The sequence below is a fragment of the Oryzias melastigma genome, linkage group LG13 (assembly GCF_002922805.2).
Source record: "Oryzias melastigma strain HK-1 linkage group LG13, ASM292280v2, whole genome shotgun sequence".
Lineage (NCBI taxonomy): Eukaryota > Metazoa > Chordata > Actinopteri > Beloniformes > Adrianichthyidae > Oryzias > Oryzias melastigma.
Window position 1 is genome coordinate 1,087,783 of NC_050524.1, and position 7,330 is coordinate 1,095,112.

The window sequence follows — 7,330 nt, forward strand, 5'->3', positions numbered from 1 at the left end:
GAGCGTGTCTGCGTGTGTTGGATTTCTTTGTCCACTTCTCGTTCCGAGTCGGAACCGCTCTTTGGACCCGTCCGGAGGAGGAGGAGGAGGAAGAGGAGTTCTCTGCGCGCATGAGGCGCGCGGTCCGCGGACTGAAGGAGAGAAGCGCGCGGGGACGGGCACGCGCTCCGGCACTGAGGTACGCGCACGAGCTCTCGGTTTTCTGCAGATCGCTTTCGCACGCGCACGCGCCCAGCAGCATCTCGGGTTGGAAGTTCAAAGTTTTCCGTGGAGAATCTTCATCCTGGAATGATGAGACTCCTCATCCTCAGAGGGAGCAGACATCCACCAGGTGGCGCTGGTGGCGCTGGAGCTCATTCTATTATGAAGAGACCATGAAAGATCAAACATGTTTAAGATTCGTATTTGGTTCAGTTACAAACTGATAATCCAGATGATGAAGTTCAGATGAAGAAATGGAGATTCTGGTTCAGAAACCATGAGATGAACTGTCACGTGATCTAATGTCATGGATTAAAGCTCAGGTAGGAGGGGCCTCATCAAACATTACCCCTTTTGTTCATGTTCCTCTGCTATGGCAAGCGCAAAAGGCCAAAATATGTCAGGAAAAGAGTTTTTTGGTGTTTTTGTTTCTGTTGTTCCATCAGAACTTGATGTTTTTGGATCATAAATTCTTCTGCAGAGAAAACCAAACTCTGCGTTTGGACCTCTTGGTTCAGATCACTTCTCATTTTCATCAGTTTATCTTTAACTTCTCTCTTTTCCGTCTGTTGTTTCCTGGACTGACATCCAAAGGTTTGGGTCCACGTCCCACAGAGCTGGAGTTTGTCATGAAGGTGTTCCTGATGTTCTGCAGAAGAAGTGGTTGTAAAGATTGTAGCAGGCGGCGTGTCAGAACCTGAAGCTCCACTCTGACACATGCAGCGTTTTGTGGTTCCATCAGATGATGCCAATCATCAACACCATGAGAACAATGACCCTGTTAGTGGTAAAACGGAGCAGCTGAGGGTCCAAACGGAACCAGAACCTTCAGATTTACTCAATCACTGGAGGACGCTGAAGGATGGATCTCTGGTTCCAGGATCCAGGAGAGAATCAGTCAGACATGACGGGACCATGATCGGACCTCGTCCGGTTTACTCTAACGTTTATGTGTTGGATGTCTTTTGGTTCAAAACGTATAAACTTTCTAATTCTCATAGAGTCCAGAACGAATGTAGAACTTCCTGAGATGAAGAAACATAAAGGACCTCTTTTGTAACGGATCTTTATCAAATCTTCCGTTATCTTCCATCTTTAAAGCAAAAGGAGTCAGTGAACGCAGCATTGGTTTGACGGTGGTGCGTTCAGGGTCTCATCTTCTCACTGAAGTCCTGTGGTAGTTTGGAGGCTGTCTCCGAGTTCTTCTGGTTTAGATGATCATTTCTGGGAGCGGTGGTCTGACCCAAACGTCTTCATCTTCACTGATCCGGGGAGGACATTTCTGGAGTTTCCTGGTGTTGATGGATGGAGGTTTTCCCACTCCGGGCTCTGTGGTACAGTGGACAGCACAGAGGCTCTCCAGGTGGTGTTTCAGGAAGATCTTGAAAGTCCGTCCAGAGCTGACATGAAATATCTAAGAAGGCACATTAAGTTCACCTCTCTAAGAACCAATCTCCTGCTTCGCATCTGACGGTTCAGGGATCCAGGATGAGCGTTGAAACTCTTCATCATCTCACTTCTGCCACACAAAATACGTAAATATTCGGTCCGTTTTTATTATTTTAATTTTCTTTTATTGGGTTTAGATCGCTTTTCCTCTAAAGCAGACTATTGTAACCATGGTCTGGCACGTTGTCATGACGACACGTCGCTGAGCCTCGACTGCAGCGCCAAAGGAAAACGATATAAATGTGGATTTTTTAAAGCAGTTTTCACAGTGAAATGGAGCATTTGGGCTGTGAGACCAGAACTTTTCTCTTTTTGGGTCTGCAGGTCCGTTTCTTATGTCAGCATCTCTGTTCTTGGAGTAAAACTGGAGACTTTAAAGTCTTCATAGTTCTGCTTATCCTGCTGGTGATTCTCACAGATTACACTTCTGGATTAACACTTGATACATTTAAACATTTAATAATAATAGACAATAATTCAATAATAATGAAGGTACATTTTCATTCCGGTCCGTTTTTGTTCAAAAGTTCTATAATTGTACCTAGTAATGCAGTTAATGATGAGTAACACAACACAAAAGTGCGATTAATCTGATTGTTTTAATCGACTGACAGAATTCATTAAAAATAAACATTCTTATTGTGATTATTCATAGATAATAATTGGTCGACACAAACTGTAACAAAATAGTCGCCATTTATCGTAATTATTTGACACTCAGGTTTGTGATTAATTAGTTCATTTTTTTTAATGGATTGACAGCAGTAACTAAAAATTAACGTTCTAAATGGATAATTTCGTGTTTGATTTCATATTGGGATTATTCGTAAGTGGTCAGCAATTACTGTAAAAAAATAATCCAGATTAATCACAGTTATTTTTTTCCCGTGTTTAATATTAATCAGTTCATTTTTGAGTGAGAGCAATAATTAAAAATAAACCTTCTAAATATACTGTTTTGTTTGTGGTTTCATCTTGTGATTATAAGTGGTTGGCAAGACAGAAAATTGGGATTAATTGCGTTTTTTTTTCCCGGGATTGCGATTAATTAGTTATTTTTTAAAAAAATCAATTGACAGCAGTATTTAAAAATTCATATTTTAAATGTACGGTTTTGTGTGTGATTTCATGTTGTGATTAATTGCATGAAGTACGGTGTCGGTAAATACTGAAACAAAAAAATGCGATTAATCAGAATTATGTTCCCCAGGTCTACGATTAATTTGTTACATTTTTTCAATCGATTCCAGACCCTAAAATTGTATTTCCTTTCATAGCTTTTACAAGACAAGCGTTTGGCAGGAAGTTCCTCCTAACAAGGAAACAAAGAACGTTTGTTGGTGAACAGGTCAAAGTGGGGCGGAGCCGTGAAGGTCAGACGCTAAAGCTGAACATGCTAACTCAGCTGCTAGCAGAATTCTTCACATCTTTCTAACTTAAATGGTTTGTTCACGAACAAAAACAGAAAGTTCTCTGGATCCTGCCAGCAGACAGACCCTCAGCAGCCTGTGGATCTGATCCGGTCCCGTTCAGGTTCTCCAGCAGCCTGTGGATCTGATCCGGTCCCGTTCAGGTTCTCCAGCAGGCTGTGGATCTGATCCGGTCCCGTTCAGGTTCTCCAGCAGCCTGTGGATCTGATCCGGTCCCGTTCAGGTTCTCCAGCAGCCTGTGGATCTGATCTGGTCCCGTTCTGGTTCCCCTCCAAACATCCAACTTTCCTCAGCGACGAGTTTGGATAAAAACCCTCGGAGCTCCACAACAAGCAGCCATTGATTCTGAAGCTCCGACCAAACGCACCCCAATCATCTGAACTATTTGGATGCAGTTTTTAATACGGAGCCCATACAGCGTAATTATGGGATGTGGGGGGACGGTTTCCCGGGTAACCGGTGGTTGTCGTTTATAATATTTAGCCCAGCAGTTTGGCGTCCTCTGAGGTCAGACGCCGGCTCTGCTGTGAGAGCGCTTTCAGGCGACAGCTGGATACCGCGGCGCTCCTGACCACAGAGCGGCTCGGTAAACAACGCCAGCAGCATCACAACAAACACGCACAGATTTATGCAGGACGCGGTTCTCGTGGTCGGTCCAAACATGAGAGAATGTGGATCTTCTTCACAGGAAAGCTGCTCCAACGCCTGGCTCTGAGGAGCAGAGGTTGTGGGTTTGAACCCCCGCCAGGGTCAGGTGGCAGCAGAGGGGCTTTCTCTGATTGTTCGTATAATAAATGTAACTGTAAAAGTATGTGTGATAGCTGAAGTTAGCACGTCAGGAACGTTGGGAGCTGAACTAATAAAGTTTTTGTTATTTGAATGATGCTAAATGAGCTGGAAAAGTGAAAGAATTCAGTGACGCAAATGAAAGTTATTCGTGTTTCGGGGAATTTTGGCGGCGGACTTTTGTTGTCTTTAGCTGATCAGTGTGCAGTTTGGCTGCAGGTCCTGCAGCTGCAGATGTGCAGGTTGTGCAAAGTCTCACTAGACTTCCAATCGTACTGTTGTGAGCTCATGTGTAAAGCTGCCACAAACCATTATTCTAATAGTCGACTAACAATTATTTTTTTCCGATTAGTCGACTAATCAGGTCATGCGCAAAATTGGTGTAAAGAACTCATCTTAACCTTCATTAGGTTTAAACTCGCTAAAAACTAGATATATAACATTACCTGTGATGATGCTAGTGTGGATGCTGGAAGATGCATTTGGCCGCCGAAGATGCTAGTGCTGATAGCTGAAAATGCTGAAACTGATTGCTAAAAAACTGAAGCTGATAGCAGCTAAATATGATCTCAATGCCAAATCAGCCTAACAAAACCTAAAATCAAAAAAACTTGGTTAGCCAAAACAGCTAGCATGAAGCTGAAAAAGTAAATAAGCTTTAAAATATCCTAAAAGACTGAAAACGCCTAAATTGTCTAAAATAGCTAGTGCGCCGCTAAAGTACTAACTAAACTCTTTTTTTAGCCTAAAAACAAAAAATATCCTAAATTATCCTAAACAGCTAGCATACAACTGAAATATTAGCTAATATCCGGATTAGCCTAAAAAAAGCCTAAATTAGCTGAAACAGCTAGCTTGTAGCTGAAATATTAACTGAACTCCAAAAGAGCCTAAAAAACAAACAAACAAAAATCCTAAATTAGCCAAAACAGCTAGCATGTAGCTGAAATCTTAGCTCAACTCCAAAATATCCTAACAATCTTAATAAATGCTAAAATACTCCATAAATCTAGCAGAATCTCATTATAACTTCCCACTTTACTACACTCTGACTCCATATAATATAAAATAACGACTAATCGTCTATTAAAATAGTCGGTTCGTCGTCGACTTTGTTGACCAATCGTGGGAGCCCTTCTCAGGTTACATGAAGCTAACAGGACAGTTCCTGTGGGGCAGAGGGCTGCAACCGGCCAATCCGGATCCTCGTGAATCTTTTATGCCTTTATTGTGGCTCTGTTGTTCTAATGCTAAAAAAATAAATGATCGATTGATTATTTCAGTTTTGCTATTTCTGTTTAGATTTTGAATGTGCCAAACCACAGAGCGAAATGATGTCATAGAAATTCTGTAGAAATTTTCTTTAAATTTGTGTTTCTATTGTCAGCTTAGTTAAATAAAAGTCTCCACAAGTTTTGTATTTTGGTAAATTATTCTAAAGTGGTTGAAGTTTTAAACAAATGCAGCTTAAGATAATAAATGATCTAGAATTGAGTGTTTTGTGCCTCACATCTTAAAAAGTGAGAATAAAAAGATTTGTTTATTTATTCTACTTCAATGTTGTTTATATTTGAAAGTAAAATGAGAAAAATAATGGTGGTTCTCCAAAATCTTAATGATAACGAACATCACTTTATTTTGAAATCACTTTGCTTAGTTGGTGTATTTTATTTTGAAAATAAGTTGTGGGTGCTGCTGTCAAAAGTAAAAGAAATAAAACAGTTTTTTAAACACATAGACATTTGTAATTCAATATTATAATATATCAAATTTTCATTTTTAATATGATTTTTAATGATTCCAAAAACATAAACATTGTGTATTTTTCTCAACGATAACATGGGATTTTCCAGATTCTTTGGATCTTGATCTGTAAGAAAGTGTCCCGAATGGCTCTTTTAGTGTTGGAGGTTGCAGACTCCGACTCTAGGAGGCTGAAAGGAGAGCTGAGGTTGTGAGAGCCAAACATTCGCTGTCGCCATCCGTCCAGCAGGCGTGAAAAACAGTAAGTTTCTGATAATGTAGCAAAAGCATTTTTTTAATCTTCAGTTTGCTGAAGGACAATGAAGAGAAGGACGTCCTTAATTCTACAACTATCATAATATCCTCTGATAACGTACATATTAAAGGTTTTTATCTCCTTGTTCAGTTTTGGTTTTGTTCATCAGAGGTGAAGCAGACATGATGCTTTTAAACATTTAGATGCTTCAAATGTTTTAAATCAATAATAGTGATAAACTTCAAAAAGAGTCAAGAATCTCCTGGAGGAGGTGAAGGTTTTCATGACAAACGTTTGAACCGTCTGTTCGTATGAAGAAGTTAAAAGGATCAGAAGAACCACCTGAAGGGCTGAACACTCCTCAGTTCTCACAGTTTACAACAGGTGTGCAGAGGAGGCGGAGTCATGTTCAGGTGGAGCAGCTCATCCCATCATGAAGCATCGTCCTCCACGCTCATGTCAGTCCTCGTCATTAGTCTGATGATCCTCAGGTTGATGTTAGTCATGTTGGGCTGGGGGGGGGGGGGGGGGGGGCGCAGTTTTACGACCTGATGACAAGTTCACGACGGTTCCTCTGACTGCAGAGATGACTCCACTTCCCACAATTCAACACAGGACAGTGGAGCAGAAAATACCAAATGAAGCTTTTAGTTCTTTATTTTTTTAGACCGGGCTGCACGGTGGCGCAGTGGTTAGCGCTCTCGCCTCACAGCGAGAAGGCCCCGGTTCGACTCCCGGCTGGGACCTTTCTGTGTGGAGTTTGCATGTTCTCCCCGTGCATGCGTGGGTTTTCACCGGGGACTCCGGCTTCCTCCCACCGTCCAAAAACATGCTTCATAGGTTGATTGGTGACTCTAAATTGCCCCTAGGTGTGAATGTGAGAGTGAATGTGTGTGATTGAGGCCCTGAGACAGACTGGCGACCTGTCCAGGGTGTACCCCGCCTTCGCCCATCAGCAGCCGGGATAGGCTCCGGCGCCCCGCGACCCCGCGACCCCGAAAGGGACACAGCGGTCAAGAAAATGGATGGATGGATGGATGGATTTTTTAGACCAGAGTGTCTCCATCAGCTGTTCTTCATCAGCTGTTCTCTATCAGCTGTTCTCCATCATCTGTTCTCCATCAGCCGCTCTTCATCAGCTGTTCTCCATAATCTGTTCTCCATCATCTGTTCTCTATCAGCTGTTCTCCATCAGCTGTTCTTCATCAGTTGTTCTCTATCAGCTGTTCTCCATAATCTGTTCTCCATCATCTGTTCTCAATCATCTGTTCTCTATCAGCTGTTCTTCATCAGCTGTTCTCCATCATCTGTTCTTCATCAGCTGTTCTCCATCATCTGTTCTCCATCATCTGTTCTTCATCAGCTGTTCTCCATAATCTGTTCTCCATCATCTGTTCTCTATCAGCTGTTCTCCATCATCTGTTCTCCATCATCTGTTCTCTATCAGCTGTTCTCTGTCAACTGT

General features: G+C 42.0%; 1 protein-coding gene across 3 annotated transcripts in view; it reads left to right on the forward strand.

The window, feature by feature from the left end:
* Positions 1-7,330, forward strand: part of plekhg2 (pleckstrin homology domain containing, family G (with RhoGef domain) member 2) — an 82,245-nt gene continuing 74,915 nt past the window's right edge. For all 3 annotated transcript variants that reach the window (XM_024277296.2, XM_024277300.2, XM_024277299.2), the window contains exon 1: positions 1-178. The gene's annotated coding sequence lies outside the window, so the exon portion shown is untranslated. The remainder of the gene's footprint in view (positions 179-7,330) is intronic.